This window comes from Dipodomys ordii, unplaced genomic scaffold (genome assembly GCF_000151885.1).
Source record: "Dipodomys ordii isolate 6190 unplaced genomic scaffold, Dord_2.0 Scaffold56, whole genome shotgun sequence".
Lineage (NCBI taxonomy): Eukaryota > Metazoa > Chordata > Mammalia > Rodentia > Heteromyidae > Dipodomys > Dipodomys ordii.
The window spans coordinates 12,523,685-12,539,814 of record NW_012267272.1 but is presented as its reverse complement, the minus strand read 5'-3'; the positions used below and the strand labels follow the sequence as shown (position 1 = coordinate 12,539,814).

General features: G+C 40.0%; 1 protein-coding gene across 1 annotated transcript in view; it reads right to left on the bottom strand.

Moving 5' to 3' along the window:
* The window catches only part of Cul1 (cullin 1), a 66,109-nt gene extending 55,187 nt beyond the window's left edge, over positions 1–10,922 (bottom strand). The window contains exon 1 of the mRNA XM_013021688.1: positions 10,793–10,922. The gene's annotated coding sequence lies outside the window, so the exon portion shown is untranslated. The remainder of the gene's footprint in view (positions 1–10,792) is intronic.
* Between the last annotated feature and the right edge of the window lie 5,208 nt (positions 10,923–16,130).

The following is a 16,130-nucleotide window of genomic DNA, read 5'->3' as shown; positions in this document are numbered from 1 at the left end:
ATTTCTCATTTAAGTCATGTTTTATGCTGTCTGGTCATTATGCATATGTATGTATGTATGTGTATATATGTATATTACATATACATATATAAAAGGCCAGGAGTATTATACAGATAATATATATTATATATAAGTAACAATGATGTTGTTATTGTCATTATGTTATTATGGTATTAATAATAAATAACAATATATTGGAGGAGGCTGCTGAGCACACATCCCACGTCAGTCAAGACCCTCCTTAAAGGGTCACTGATCAGGCTGCTCCAATGGATGTTAAAGGCTGTCCTAAGGTTTCCAGTCTAGCACAGTGCCTTGCCTAATTCTGCTTGTGTGTCACTCAAGTGTTGGTGAAATGAGCCCACTGCACAAAACAACAACAACAACAACAAACCTGCTTGGAGCACTGAAGTGGAACACAGATGTCCACAGAAGACTGGCTTATCTGTCACTGTTCAACTTTCAGAAACAGACTACTTTGCAATCTACATGTCCTCCAGCTTATAACCAGGTTATTAAAAACACCAATAATCTCAAGCAGATTTCACTACCTAGAAAGGTTCAAATAGTTTTCAGGCAAGAGGCAAAAATCTCTTCCTAATAAAACATTATTGTAAGATAGAAAGCTTAGGCAGTTCCCCCAATCCTATAAATAATCAAAACAAAATATTCCTAGGAAATGTACCCCTGGCATTGCAGGGTTTATGAAATGTGATGAAGATGCACAAGTTTTAGAGGATGTATGCGCTGCCAATCTGCTGCTTCATGATTTGGGAGGACAGGCCAAGCAGGGAATGCGAGAAGCCCTAGGTGACTGGGTCCTCTTACACCTCAGTGCTCTCTGAGAGTCCTAGCCTTCGTTTTCCTGTAAAAAAAAAAACCAAGCTTCAAAATGCCAGCAACAGAGGACAAGGACGGATGGCAGAACCACAGCCACACATACTGACCACTGGCTTATAAAATCTGCACAGATTATTATAGCACATCTGCCATTCTTAGTTTTTAATGTCACCTTAGGAAAACAAGAATGGAATGGATAGAAAGAAGACAGTTGGGGCTGGGAAGGTGGCTCAGTGGTAGAGTACTTGCCTTGCAAGCATGAAGCCCTCAGTTCTATTCCTCAGCACCACATAAGCAAGTGGGGCTGAGGCTCAAGTGGTAGAGCGCTAGTGTACAGCTGAAGAGCTGAGGGACAGCGCCCAAACCTAGAGTTCAGGCCCCACAAATGACCAAAAAAAAAAAAAAAAAGAAAGAAAGAAAAGAAAGAAGACAGTCAAAATAGACAGATCTAACAGAAGAGAAGCTGCATATTTAAGGAAGGACTTGTCTCATTGAAAAGATTATTCCAAAGGGAGATGAAAGTCAACAGAATCAATACGAAACAAGCTTTCTAACAATTCCAGCTGTGAAGTAATCAGCCTATTTTTCAAGATTAAAGGTGCATATCATTCCTTCACTGAGAAGTATTAGCTAAAAAACTAAATGATGTTCACGAATATATCCTCTTTAATTTTAATAACTCAGTTCCATCCATGGATAGAGTAGAAAGGCTTTTTAAAAAGAGCATTTGCAAGTCTTCCATAAGACACTAATGAGAATATTACAGGTTCTTATAAATATTTACTCGTAAATAAGAAAATGTTGCTGCAAGACTTCAGAGGCTATTGAAAGTGAACAACTCTTGTGATTCTCCAATGACAAAACACAGTACAATATATTCTCACTGAAATTTATTAGCCATAGACTATTTTATTGAGAACATATCTTTTGGATTAGTTTTTTTTTTCCTTTTTTAAAGAAAATGCTAGTATTTTAGGGGAACATGGCAAGAAAAGAAAGAAGGTGGCTCAGGCCCATTATCTTAGCTAATCAGGAGGCTAAGATCTGAGGATTGTGGTTCAGAGCCAGCAAAGATAGACAGATCCTAGAGACTCTTATTGCCAATTAAACAGCAAAAAACTGAAAGTGAAAAATGTGGCTTCAAGTGGTAGAGAGCCAGCTTTGAGTGAAAAAGCTAAGCAAGAGCATGAGGTTCTGAGTTCAATCACTAGTAGAGGTATATGTGAGCACACATAGACATACACACACAGACAGAATAAGCTATATATCTCAATACACCTCATTACTCTTGTACAATATATAATATTCTATATTCATCAAACTAGTCATCTGAGAACAAAGATTCCAGGTGTTTACTTTTGAACAACTATACCATAATGAGCAGCCTTGTGTTTATTTTTTTGCTTGAGTGAATGTATATGATAAATACCTACATTTATCCACATAATAACTGTAATCTGGATCATGACATCACCTACTAGGACAGGAAATGGTGGGAAAGACTGGGTTCCAGGCTCATCTCTGATAAACACTGTTTGGTTCTTGGAACCATTCAGCAACATTACAGAAAAGCAATGGGCTGAAACTGAGTTCTAAGTAAAGTTAACAACTGACAAGGAACCCATAGTTTGTAAATGTGAAGTTACAGCCAAAAACAAATGTTAGAGTCCTATCCTAAAGCCAGGGGAACAAAAGGCAGTGGTACGTTGGGACTAATGAGGGCAGGAAAAAGTGCTATTTTCTTGTATGACCGACTTGTAGGGCAAACTCAGCCATGTCACTAAACCTACCTGCTTGGTGTGGGTTTGTAATGATGGTATTAAATAAATGGATATAACTTCTAGGTGTACCTTGTGGGGGGGGGGGTTGTTTTGTTTTTTGTTGGTAATGGGGCTTGAACTCTGGGCTTGGGCACTGTCCTTAATCTCTTCAGCTCAAGGTGAGTCCTCTACCACTTGAGCCACAGCACCACATCCAGTTTTCTAGTGGTTTATTGGAGATGAGAGTCTCATGTGGACTTTTCTGCCCGGGCTGGCTTTGAACCGCAATCCTCAGAGCTCAGCATCCTGAGCAGCTAAGATTACAGGCGTGAGCCACCGGCGCCCAGCTACCTTTTATGTTACACTGCTGGTGCCTTTTGTGGGGGGTGGGGGGGGCGCTTGAACTCAGAGCCTGAGTGCTGTCTGTGAGCTATTTTGCTCAAGACTAGCACTCTACCATTTTGAGCCACAGTGCCACTTTCGGCTTTTGAGTGGTCAATTGAGATATTAATAATGAGTCTCCTGGACTTTCCTGACAGGGCTTGCTTCAAACCACGATCCTCAGATCTCAGCCTCCTGAGTAGCTAGGATTACAGGCGTGAGCCACTGATACCTAGCTATGATTTGGCTTTAAGACTAATATCAAACTGAAACAGATTAGGAGGGTCAGGAAAGTAGACAGTCTGTACAAAGAAGCAGAGGAAGCTGTACATGGATGTGTACCTGTACTGACAGATGTCAGAACAGGAGGCTGTGGCTGGCAGGCAGACTCAAGAGCACCACTCTGGAGAGCAGCCACAGTCCAAATGGGCAAAAGGTTGTCATCATGTGATCCTATTTATGATGTGAAATCTCCCATCAAGAAGAGGCAAGTCCATTTAGAGAGAGATTACTAGTGGCCTGGAGTAGGGATGGGGATGGAGGTAACACAAATAGACACAGGAATCTTTTGGGATAATGGACCTATTCCAACATTGGATTTGGTGATGACTGTACAACTCTGCATCTTCCTTAAAAAAAAAAATCACTGAATTTTACATTTAAAATAAGTGAATTTTAAGGCATTTCAATGCTATCTCCATAAAGCTGTTAAGACAAAATAACAAACTTAAAGCTCGCTATCTCCAAATTCTGTTCACTCATAGAAATGATTGTCTATATGTGGGTCATAGCATAGCAATAAAGGCAGTACTACTGAATATTCTACCATAGGGAAAGCTGACATCACCCACAGAAGGGCTTAAACTATCTGGCTGTTCCCAGGTGAAAATGCAATTTAAAAGATTTGCCTGAAGGTGCTAAGTGACCTATTCATACACAATTTACTTCCATATGAAAAACACATATAAAAGTGGCACCACATCAGAGGGGAAAGAAGTCCTTCCTGTCTAGAGTGATGAAGATTTTCAAATAAGTTTCCCGAGTACTGTATAAAAGCAGGGAGCAAGAAAAACAAAACAAAACAACAACATGAAGCTAAAAGGAGAATCTGGGTAAGAGATTCTAAGAGGCAGGATGGAGGGTCTGTAGTCAGTGAACACAGGCCTTTACTCTGTGTGGATAAGAGTTATGGAAGGTTTCAGAGAAGAGAAGGGGTACAAATGACCTGACTTTGAAAACACTGGGTCTGACAGTTCTGTGGATGCATAAGAAAGGACATTGGCAAAGACTAACCAAGACACAGAGAACTCAGATTAATAACTCAACTTAGACCAACAGCCATGGAAAAAGAGAGCCCCAATGCAAAAAACAACCCCACTAAGAATTATGGTAGCCGGGCACCGGTGGCTCATGCCTGTAATCCCAGCTATTCAGGAGGCTGAGATCTGAGGATCACAGTTCAAAGCCAGCCCAGGCAGGAAAGACTCTTATCTCAAATAAACCACTAGAAAACTGGAAGTAGCGCTGTGGCTTAAGTGGTAGAGCGCTTGCCTTGAGCTGAAGAGCACAGGGACAGTGCCCAGGCCCAGAGTTCAAGCTCCACAACTGACCAAAAAAAGAAAAAAGAAAGAAAAAGAGAAGAAAAAAAGAATTATGGTAATGAGTGGCATAAGTATGTAAAAAAAAAATCAAGGCTGGCTGAGCCAAGTGACACATACCTTTAATCCCAAAATTAGGAGGCTGAGAAAGGAAGGAGGATCTGAGTCTGAGATCACCCTGGACTACAGAGTGAGACCCTATCTTGAGAAAAAACAAACCAAAACTGAAGTTGACAAAAATGGATTCACCTTTGTGCTTTCAAACCTTCAACAATGTACTCCCAATTACCAGTTACAGAACTTGAAAGACAATAGATTAATAATTTAAAACAACTTAGCTATCACTGTTGGAAATGCTCTATGATCCAAACAGGAATTTGGCTTTTTAAAAATAACATTCCAGAAGCCGGGCTCCGGTGGCTCACCCCTATAATCCTAGCTACTCAGGAGTCTGAGATCTGAGGATAGCGGTTCAAAGGTGGCCCCGGCAGGAACGTCCATGAGACTCTTATCTCCAATAAACCACTCAGAAAACTGGAAGTGGTGCTGTGGCTCAAGTGGTAGAGCACTGGCCTTGAGCTGAAGAGCTCAGGCCTAGGCCCAGAGTTCAAGCCCCACAACCGACGAAAAAAAAATAACATGCCAGATATATTTTACCCTTTGACCCAATAATCCACTTCTAGGAATCTATCCCCAAATAAATAGGCCAAAACCACAAGAAGTTGTAAACTCAAGCTTAGTCATTGACAAAGACTGGAAATTGACTCAAAAATCTATTGACAGGGACAAGAATGAATTTTGGCAAGTTTCCACAGTGGTGCCCTATGCAGTATGCAAATCACTGACGAGGGCCTCCCAGTACTGACCACAGGGGTTTCTCCAGACACAGAAACAAAAGAACAAAAAGCACCAGACCTCTATATATAGTGGAGGGGGGTAAATACTAACATACGCATACAGATAGGTTCTTTTTGTAAAAAATAGAAAACTAGGAGAATAAACTGGACATGAAAATAACTACCCACTAAAGAAGCACACAGGTTGAGGGGTGGGGATGGCAGGTGAATGCAAGACTTTAGTGGTTAGTGGGACCATAGACAAAAGAATTTGAGGGCATTGTGAATGCAGACAAGGAAGAAAGTCACATCTTTATTTCCACTAACTTTGGACTGAAATCTGACAGTTTCTCCAATTATGAATGCTGGCAACAGACCACGATAGTTTTGTTCTGTCAGGAAAAAAAAAGAAGTTTTCAATGTCTCATGACAGCCATCATTCAAGCTTATTTCCGAAGTATAGTAATCATAGGACTCATCCATTAGCTCTTTAACAGGAAGTAAATATATTAACTTAGGAGGTACATAGGTTTGCTGTGCTTTGGTATTTTTAAATTTTTTTTGTTATTATAAAGGTAGAGTACAGAAGTGTCACAGTTATATAACACTATAACATCTTTTATGATTTAAAAAAAAAAAAGCAAGCTAGGTGCCAGGGGCTGTCGCCTGTAATCCTAGCTACTTGGGAGGCTGAGATCTGAGGATCTCTGAAGTTAGCTCAGGCAGAGAATTTCCTAGGAGACTCTTACCTCTAACCACCCAAAAACCAGAAGTAGAGCTGTGGCTCAAAGTGGTAGAGTGCAAGCCTTGAGCAAAAGAGCTCAGGGACAGGCCCTGAGTTCAATCCCTTTGACCAACCACAAAAGATAAATTAATACGACAGAAGATCAACAAGAAGCACATGAAAAACATATGTCTGTCCTGTCTCATACCAAATGAAAGTCTTACACAGCCTGAGGCTTGGCCATTCCTCACTCCTGATCTAAAACCACCTGTACTCCTTGCTTTAGATAATCATGTGGCAATAACATTTAATTGTAAATATAAACTCACAAGTATAAGACCCCATTAAAAGTTCTAGGTAGACTAGACAACCATTCAGATAGTTATAAATCTGTATCAAGGTCTTTCTGTCAACTGAATACTCAATTTAAAAATTCCTATGCTGGGGCTGGGAAGGTGGCTCAGTGGTAGAGCGCTTGCCTTGAATGCATGAGGCCCTGGGTTCGACTCCTCAGAACCACATAAGCGAAAAGAAAAAAGCCGAAGTGGTGCTGTGGCTCAAGTGGTAGAGCGCTAGCCTTGAGCTGAAGAGCTGAGGGACAGCGCCCAGGCCCAGAGTTCAAGCCCCATGACCGGACCCAAAACAAAATTCCTATGCTGGCCAAATCCCAGGGGAAAAAAAGGAGTTTGAAAAAAAAAAAAAAAAGAAAGAATGAAAAACCAAAACAACCTTATAGGAAAAAGTGGGGATTATGAAGAGAAGCAGCAACATCCTGTAAAAAGCCTGAAACTAGAGGGGAGATCAAAGTTTAATTTTAGATAGGCTGAATATAATTTTAAAACGATATCAAGATAAAAATGCCCAAATAGGAATTTTAAAAATATAAAACAATAGCTGAAAAAAAATCACACCTGAAGAAGTAAATTTATTCACTAGTCAAAATGGCAAAATTATGGATCAGCTTGGATAAAACATTCAAAGTGTTAAGAAAGAACAGAGATAAAAACTGGATTTTCTATTACAGGACATAGGGACAATGAGCTTCTTCAGTCCCTCCTCCAAAAAATGGGGGAGCGAATGCTTCTATGAGACAGAGCATGAGTGGGAGAGCCACAGTTAGTAACAGAAAAGCTAATGTAGCTTCCAGTTCAATAGTATCAAAGGTCACATACGAAAAAGTCATTGACTGCCAAGTGCCAACAGTCTGCTGACCTTAGAGAATGAGACTACACATGGCAGTAGACCAAAGTGTAAAAGGCCCTAAGCTCAAACTCAGCACCAGCAAGAGAGAGAAGTGGGGAGATGGATAGATGGATGGATGAATGAGTGAATGAATAAAAAAAGCAATTAAACCAATTGTAGCCCAATGGAAATGGAATATAATGGTGAGATGAATGCTTTCCTGACAGCTGGTGTCACAGCAGTTGGGTGTGATGACTATTACCCTCACTCATCATTACACATGTTAGTATAGATGACAACTGAGTTTTCTTCTGAAGCTCTAAAACTAGAATAACTATTACCCATTTACAAGAACTTAAAAGCTAGAATAGGGACTATAACTATTATAAACTTGCAAAGAAGATATGGCAACTATGTCAACTTGCAAAACAAACCACATATCTTATAAAACAAAACAAAACCAAAAAGACCAAAAGACAAAACTGGAGGGGCTGGGAATGTAGCTTAGTGGTAGAATGCTTGCCTAGCATGCATGAAGCTGTGGGTTTGATTCCTCAGTACCACATGAACAGAAAAAGCCAGAAGTGGTGCTATGGCTCAAGTGGTAAAGTGCTAGCCTTGAGCAAAAGAAACTCAGGGACAGTGCCCAGGTCCCCAGTTCAAGCCCCAAGACTGGAAAAAAAACTGGAGGCATGGCTCAAGTGGTAGTGTACCAGCCATAAGTGAGAAAGCCAACCTAGAGTTCAAGACCCCATTACCTACACTCCTCCTCCCACAAAAGCAGGAGAAAAACTTCTGTACATTTTTCACACTTGAATTTATACAACCCTGAATGTGAATGTGGCACAGGCCACATGCTACCTAAGTGCTCATGCTTCCAACTGCCCCTAAAATTCCCTTTGGCAACTTCATCAAGATGACCCAAACTCAGATTACCACCACCTGGCACTGAGTAAATATACCAGAGACCTATACAGATTCCAAAACAAGCAAGGACTCTTCATCTAGAAGGCACCCTTTGCTTCCTTCTGTAATGTGAGTTTTAATTCTGTTCACTTAGTTTAAAGCAATTCTTAAAAATTAAGTGAGGAGGGATGTTAGGCAAAGTACACCAGTTACACAGGAAGAAGCTCTGCAGATCTAAACAGGAAACTGGTTTATGGTCTACATACAGTTTATACACATGGACTGAAGGCACCTGTGTGCTATGACAACTCACATCACATGTGTGGAATTTTCTACTTGTGACAGCCCTCAACTTTAGATCTAAAGAGCATTTATTTCAGGTTTCAGGTTTCTGGGTTAGGGAGGGTCAACCTGACCTATTCAGTGCATCTTTTTCAGTTATGCCTGTGAATGCCCTGGCTTGTTCTACAGAATGCACGTCTTATTACAACAATGACTCCATAGGGCACTGACTAATATTATACTGGGAAAAGATTATTTCCAAGGGCTTATAAATACAGGTATTTGCAGCTCTATTAACTCTCTAGTAGTGTAAGCCTGGGCAGATTTTTGAAACTCAATGTCAGTGTCTATACTTCATTATTTGTAATAGGAACAAAAAATGCTGTGTTTTTAGGTCAAAAAGAAGTAAATTAACATTGCCTAAAAAAATCCACAGTATCTGTAGTAATGAAGACACTGAGGCAGTTGTTTCTCCAAATTCCTGCCAAACCATTCCTATTTGTAGAAGGCAAGATGTCTTTGTTCTCCAACAGGCCTGGGGTCCAGCTTAAGCAGCTGACTGATAAATTCCCATTTTCTTTGAAATTTCCTTCTATCTTTAAATATATATATATATATATATTCTATATATATATATATATATATATATATATATATAAAACAATCTTTCATTCAACCATGAAATACGTACTTTTGTGAATAACATGCTTTCAATACAAGGTCAGCCCAAAGTGTTTGCTACCTATCTTGTCTTACTAGAGATAGGTAAAATGAGCTGCTGTTGCTGTTGCTGCTGCACTCAACGATATAAGCTTTTCAGTCTTGTGTCAGAACCCAGGCTAACACAAATACATAAACAGAAATGGGTCCTGGACTTTCAAGACAATCGGGAAGTAGGCGTCCAGGGAACATTGTTAGACCTTGGAGAACACAGATGTGCACCACCCACACAATATAAGGGGTAGACAGAGGATCACGACCCCATGCAATTAGCAAGTCTTCCTCTATCTCCCTCCTCTAGGGAGACCTGCTTCAGTACAGGACACACAAATGCTGTGACTACCAATTAACTCAATTCTATACAATGAATCTCCAAGTGTCCCATGTGCGTGCATATGACCAGTTTGTCTTGTAATTGGTTGGTGGTCGGTCTGGAAAATCTTAACTGCTCAGTAAGATTTAAAAAGCTAGTGCCTCATGAAGTGAACACTATCAAGGTTTTCAACAAAACCCATTTCCATTTCTTGTCTTTCCACTAAGGTCAATATTAAAATGCTAATTAGCAGCTTTCTCTAGTTATTCTAAGGTTCAAACACATTCCCCATTTCAGTACCAACTGGCTTAAAAAATACACATGCCCACCACTCCTTTAGATTGGAGCTTCTATAGTTTGCATTTGACAGTAATTTACTACTGTGTCTATCTACCCTTGGGAAGGAAATGAGAAGTACACTCCCTCAATGCTTCAAGGCTCACAATGAGCTTGCTGTCATCTCCTGAACCTGGGGTTCCACCATTTGGATCTGTACCTGCCCCCAACATGGTCTCCCTGTATTTGCCAAAAACCCTCTTGATTTCCTTTCCAGGTACTGAAACAGCTAATAGTTAGAAACTAGTATCTTCAGAAATTATAACACTGGGGAAAGGGCATAAAGATATGGCTATACAATTTGTGAAATATGTACACACAAATGTACATGTAAACATGGCTTTAAATCAATACAGGATAACTAGGTTAAATACAATCTCTGAATCAATTATTGCTGTTATGTCTTTTGAGATTATGAAAGCAAACCATTGGCAATAACCTGCAATAAGAGGAAATGTACTTCTGAGGAGAAGCTTTTAAAAAAACCTTGCTTCCCAGAAACAATCTGGCTGTATGTATTACAAAGGAGAAAATCTAGTAAACCCTGTAACATTAACTTCCCTTCAGAAGATGGTTTCAGAACAGGTACGTCCAGCATTTTATACTTGCTTAAGATTTTTAATTAAACTGCTCCTTCTCTAGATGCACCTTTCTGGTTTTTTGTTTTGCTGGTCCTGGGGCTTTAACTCTGGGTCTGGGCGCTGTCCCTGAGCATCTTTTTGTTCAAGGCTAGCACTCTTCCACTCTGAGCCACAGCCACTTCCAGCTTTTTATGAGTAGTTTATTGGAGATAAGACTCTCATGGGCTTTCCTGCCCAGGCTGGCTTCCATTGTGATCCTCAGATGTTGGCCTCCAGAGTAGCTAGGATTATAGACGTGAGCCACTGGCGCCCAGCTTCTGCACTTGTTTTTACCTGCCAGCATACAAATGACAGCTTTTAGAGGGTTACTGTTTTGTTTCTGTGAGATGTGCCCAGGCTGACCTCACAGTCCAGGACTCCAGGAATTTTTCCATCACAGCCTCTTCAGGAGTTGGGAGTACAGGTACCTCTGGCCCCCAGATCACTATATAGGGACAGACGAAAGACAAAGCCACTCATCTGCACTCAGCCATGCCTGAGGCTTGTGTTTAGTTAACATAAAGCACACCCATATACATATACAAGTGGAGATGCTAAGACTTTTATCCCTGCACTGGTTGACGGTAGATGGGAGCAGTGCCAGTCTTCACGGTTGCACTGGAATCTAAGAAAAAAAATGCCATTAGTATTCTTCATTTCACATAACATTTCATTAACTTCTCAAGAAAGGCTTTCTACTCATCAGGTAACCTACTCTGAAAACCATCATCTATATTTCTAGGTGAAAATATGGTTAATATCTTAGTAAAATATGAGCTAGTTATCTTACAAAAACAACAAACAAAAAATAGTAACAAAAAGTGAAGAATGTTAAAATCCCAAAAGACATGGCTCAAGTGGTAGGGTGCCAACGTAGCAATCAAGAACCCTGAGTTCAAACCTGAGTACCACCACAAAAAAAACCCCAACTAACTTAAAACAGAAATCTGAGGACTTTGACTTCACAAATGATGCTTCAACTTCTAAAACAAAATTCTGTACATAGTGCTTGCTTGGGCAGCACCTGTGCTAGAACTGGACTTACACAGTGAAGGCTGGCCTACACAAGGCTCAATGCAAGGAGAAATCCAACATTTATCATGTAGAATGAAATCTCAAAATTAACAGAACTTTCATAAGTTGCTTTACTGAAATCGTGTAATGTTATTACTAGAAATCACAATTTAATCTTGAAGAACCAGGATCATGAGAAAAACCGAGAACTAGCACTTTCCTGTAGCAGAGCAGAGCCAGTTGAATGGGAGGGAGAAGAGGGAGCATATTAGCCTTGCACACATTGCTTAGGCCTTCGTGTTTTTCTCAAACAAGATGAGAAGGGATTACTGGGAAGTGCCTGCAAAGATAGAATAGACCCCCCCCCCCACACACACACAAAGGGATGCCTTGGTCCAAAAGTATGGAAATAGGTATTACATTTCCTTCTCAGAGACAAGAGATTCTAGAAAAGCGAACTACTTTTCCAAACCAATCTGACTTAACATCATCATGTAAACAGTGTTTACACTCTAGATGTCACTGAGTTAGAAATACAACTAATCTCACAAAACAAAAGAAATGTGAGAGAACTTTAGAGAAGTACTTATATACTTTTAAAATTTGGAAGTTTCAGACATTTTTTTTTCAGGCATAAGGGAAGTGAGCACTTGGGTCCTTGTTGAATATGCTAGGAAAGCATTCTATCACTGAGCTATGCAACCAGACTCTAGATTTTTATACAACAAAAACCAATTAATTGGTAGTATCTTTGTAGTTAATGGTTCAAAGCAGTATTTTCTAAGTCTAACAAGTGCTCTACTTGATACAACCAATAAAATGTGAACAAAACATGCTTTGTGTTGTTTTGTTCCAGTAGTAATTATTGCATTCCATACATCTGGAGAAGAAATGTTAAGATACTTCCTGCAACAGCATTTAGAATAAGGGGTTAGAGGCATAGCTCAGTTGGTAGAGTGCTAGCCAATGAGTGAAAGTGGCCACAGGTCCCCAGTCGGAGTCCTGGTCTTGGACCAGGGAGGAAAAAAAAAAAGAAAGAAGAAGAAAATACATGATGAAGATAAGGAGGACTAAAGTAAGGGGAAAAAATTCCTATGTCTTGCATGTACCAGGTCCTTGATTTGATACTCAAACCACTCCCAATCCCCACATATACAAATTAATGAAGAAAAAAATTTAAATTCTTTCTAGACAAAACCCTCAACTGAATAATTCATTAGGATCCTGGCCTCTGTGACACATCCCACACTATGTTCTAAAGAATGAACACTAAGTGCTTCCAGGGGCCAACCATGCTCACTACCAAAGACAGAAAAAAAGGTACATATGGATTCACTCCATACCACATTGCTACTGTAAGGCACATCATTTTCCAAATTCTTTGATTTTTAAAGTCTATATGAATTCTTCAGAATGCTCTTTGATGTGGTATGTTTCCTCTGAAAGTTATGTAAGTTAAAGTGCCCCCCCACATAAACATACAATCTCTTTAGGCTCATCTACATATTAAAGCTTATTAAAACATACATAAAGCAGTACTTCCTATACTTATTAACAAATCTTCCCTCCCACTTCTACACCTAATGTCACAGAACATACATGGGGCAAAACAACAAAAACCTGGCCTAAACAACTATAAAAATTCTGAAAATGCAGTAGGTAGGTAGTGATAGCAACACAGACCAAAACTAACAAAAAGCTTTATAATGTCCCAGGTGATGAAATGCATTACAAAGAAAACAACCATGCAAAGGTGCTTAGACAAGTGAACCTTTGCCATCTTTTCTGAATGTCTGGGTCCCTTGTTGATAATGAATGACTCTTTACATGAGATGCATTGAATTTTGGGAGTCTCTGTAAGAGTACTCATCTCATACAAGCCTTTAATGAGGCTTTAACGTTCTTTTTTTTTTTTAATTGTGAAAATACTGTACAGAGGGGTTACAATTACATGGGCAAGATAATGAGTACATTTCTTATCAAGCATTGTAGCCTCCTCCTTTGTTTCCCCTTCCCATCTCTTCCCATCCCCCCCCTCACTCAATCCTCCCCGCCGCCCCCACCAAAGTTGTGAAGTTCGTTTTCCACATAATGACTTGTACATCTCATTGTTGCAATGGGTCCACCTGTATCCCTATTTAAACGATTTGTTTTTCCACTTCTCCTCCACAAATTATACCGACATCAAATACAATGACAGCAGGGTTATACTGTGGGGGAGGGACATACAAAGCAACAAAGAAATCATCTTATAAATATGTTAGAAACAATCGCAAGAAAGAAAGAAAAACATTTGAATACTTATCTTGGGATTCATTTCACCTAACATCAACTTATCTGACCTTTTCTGCTTGTCTCAGACATATACTAGTTATTGCAAATAAGGGAAACCATGGGACCTATGTTTCTTTGGCCTGGCTTACTTCACTTAATATAATTTTTCCAAGTCTTTCCATTTCCTAACAAATGGGGCAATGTCATTCTTTCTGATGGAGGCATAGAATTCCATTGTGTATATATACCACATTTTCTTGATCCATTCATCAACTGAGGGACATCTGGGTTGGTTCTATATCTTAGCTATGGTAAATAATGCTGCAATAAGCATAGTTGTGCTGGTAGCTTTAGTATGGTCTTGTTTGTGATCATTTGGGTAAATGCCCAAAAGTGGGATTGCTGGGTCATAGGGGAGCTCTATGTGGAGTCTTTTGAGGAACCTCCATACTGCTTTCCAAAGTGGTTGAACAAGTTTACACTCCCACCAACAACGCAGTAAGGTTCCCTTCTGTCCACATCCCCTCCAGCATCTGTTGTTATTAGAGTTCTTGATTATATTATATTATAGGTTGAGCATTTCTTCATGTGTCTTTTGGCCATCCTTCTTTCCTCTTCAGACAAGTTTCTCTTTAAGTCTTTAGACCACTTAGGGCAGTGAGACTGACATGCAAGAAGCTGAAAGCTGAGGACCAGCAGCCACTAAGTCACAAAAGGTGTTCAGAAGGTCTTTGACATATACTCTATGTTGAGCACTAAGTGCTATTATTACACGTGAGAGAAATCTACAAGTAACTAACTTTCAAAGATTTGATCCTTTCTCCTTCCTTTTTTTTTTTGAAGTGGTATTGGAGATTGAACTCAAGACTTGTACTTTTTGGACACTGTAATACTTGAGCAGAGCCTAAGCTCTTTGCTTTTAGTGTTTTTCAGATAAGGTCTTGGGTTTTGCCTGGGTCACCTCTGATAACAATTCTACCTCTTGCCTCTCAAGTAGCTGAGACTGCAGCTGAGTGCCACAGTCCAGGTCAAGATTTTAAGTCAAAATCATTGCACTTATTTTTCTCCTTCTTCCCTCTCCCCCAAAGATATGCCTCCCCGTTTCCAAAACTGATGGAATGAATTGGAGAAGGGGTCTGGGAAGAGAGAAATGGTCTGACTCTGCATCCACTCAGATTTCTGGGGAAAGATGAACCTGGTGTGTGGGTCCATACTTTTCCTTCCATTTTTCCCAGAGCTGGTCTCCTTCCATCCCTCAGGAAGGAAGGTCTAAGCTCTCTTGCTTTTTTTTTTCTTTTCCTGTCGGTTGTGGGGCTTGAACTCTGGGCTTGGGCACTATCCCTCAGCTCTTCAGCTCAAGGCTAGCACTCTACCACTTAAGCCACAGCACGCCACTTCCGGTTTTCTAATGGTTTTTTGGAGATAAGAGTCTCCCGGGACTTTCCTGCCCTGGTTGGCTTTGAACCACAATCCTCAGATCTCAGCCTCCTGAGTAGCTAGGATTACAGGAATAAGCCACTGGCGCCCAGCTTAGCTCTCTTGCTTTTTTCCCCACATTCTAACTTTCAGATGGCTATCAGACATATACAAGCATTTTACTTAGTAGTGATTTCTTAGTCAAGGCATTTGGCGACCCAATTCTGTGCAGCTATTTCTTCATAATACATCAGCATTCCTATGTTAAGCCATTTAGAGGATCTTTCTTAAAATAAGCCACAATAATCTTTCACTTTTTCCAGACTAACATACAGACTGTGATAAAGGCATTTTAAGTTCAAATATTCAATTAGAATTGCACCTACCTAAACTATCACTAGGAGTTAGGAACTAAGCAAAACAGAACAGGATGTTCAGTTATCAATAAAAAAGGAACCTTCTGGAATATAATTCATCAATGCTTACTCTGGTGTTTAAGTATGAAAACAAGAGAATTTTATGAAATTGTAAGACTGTTTGATGAAGGGGACCTGCAGTGTCTACAGGATTGCAATACAGGGGTATAAATAGGGAGACCAGACAAAGGAGAACCTGACTACTGGAAACACAAGGGACAAAATCAGATACTTAATCTTGTGCACTCAAACTAGCAGAGGAGCTACAGGAAAAGCAAGTACCCATAATTTCAGTATCATACAAGCAGAGTATTTCTCTTGCAGGTGGTCCCTCTGCTTCTGTTTTCTCAGAAGTTTTGCAAATTAAATCCCTGGGCGGGGTTTAGGACAGTGGTAGGCACCTGCCTAACAAGCAAAGGCCCTGGGTTTGGTCCCCCATCACTGGGGAAAAAAATCTAAAAGAAAAGCCATGGCTGAGAATGTATTATATGTTTACTTTGTTTTAGTGTTTC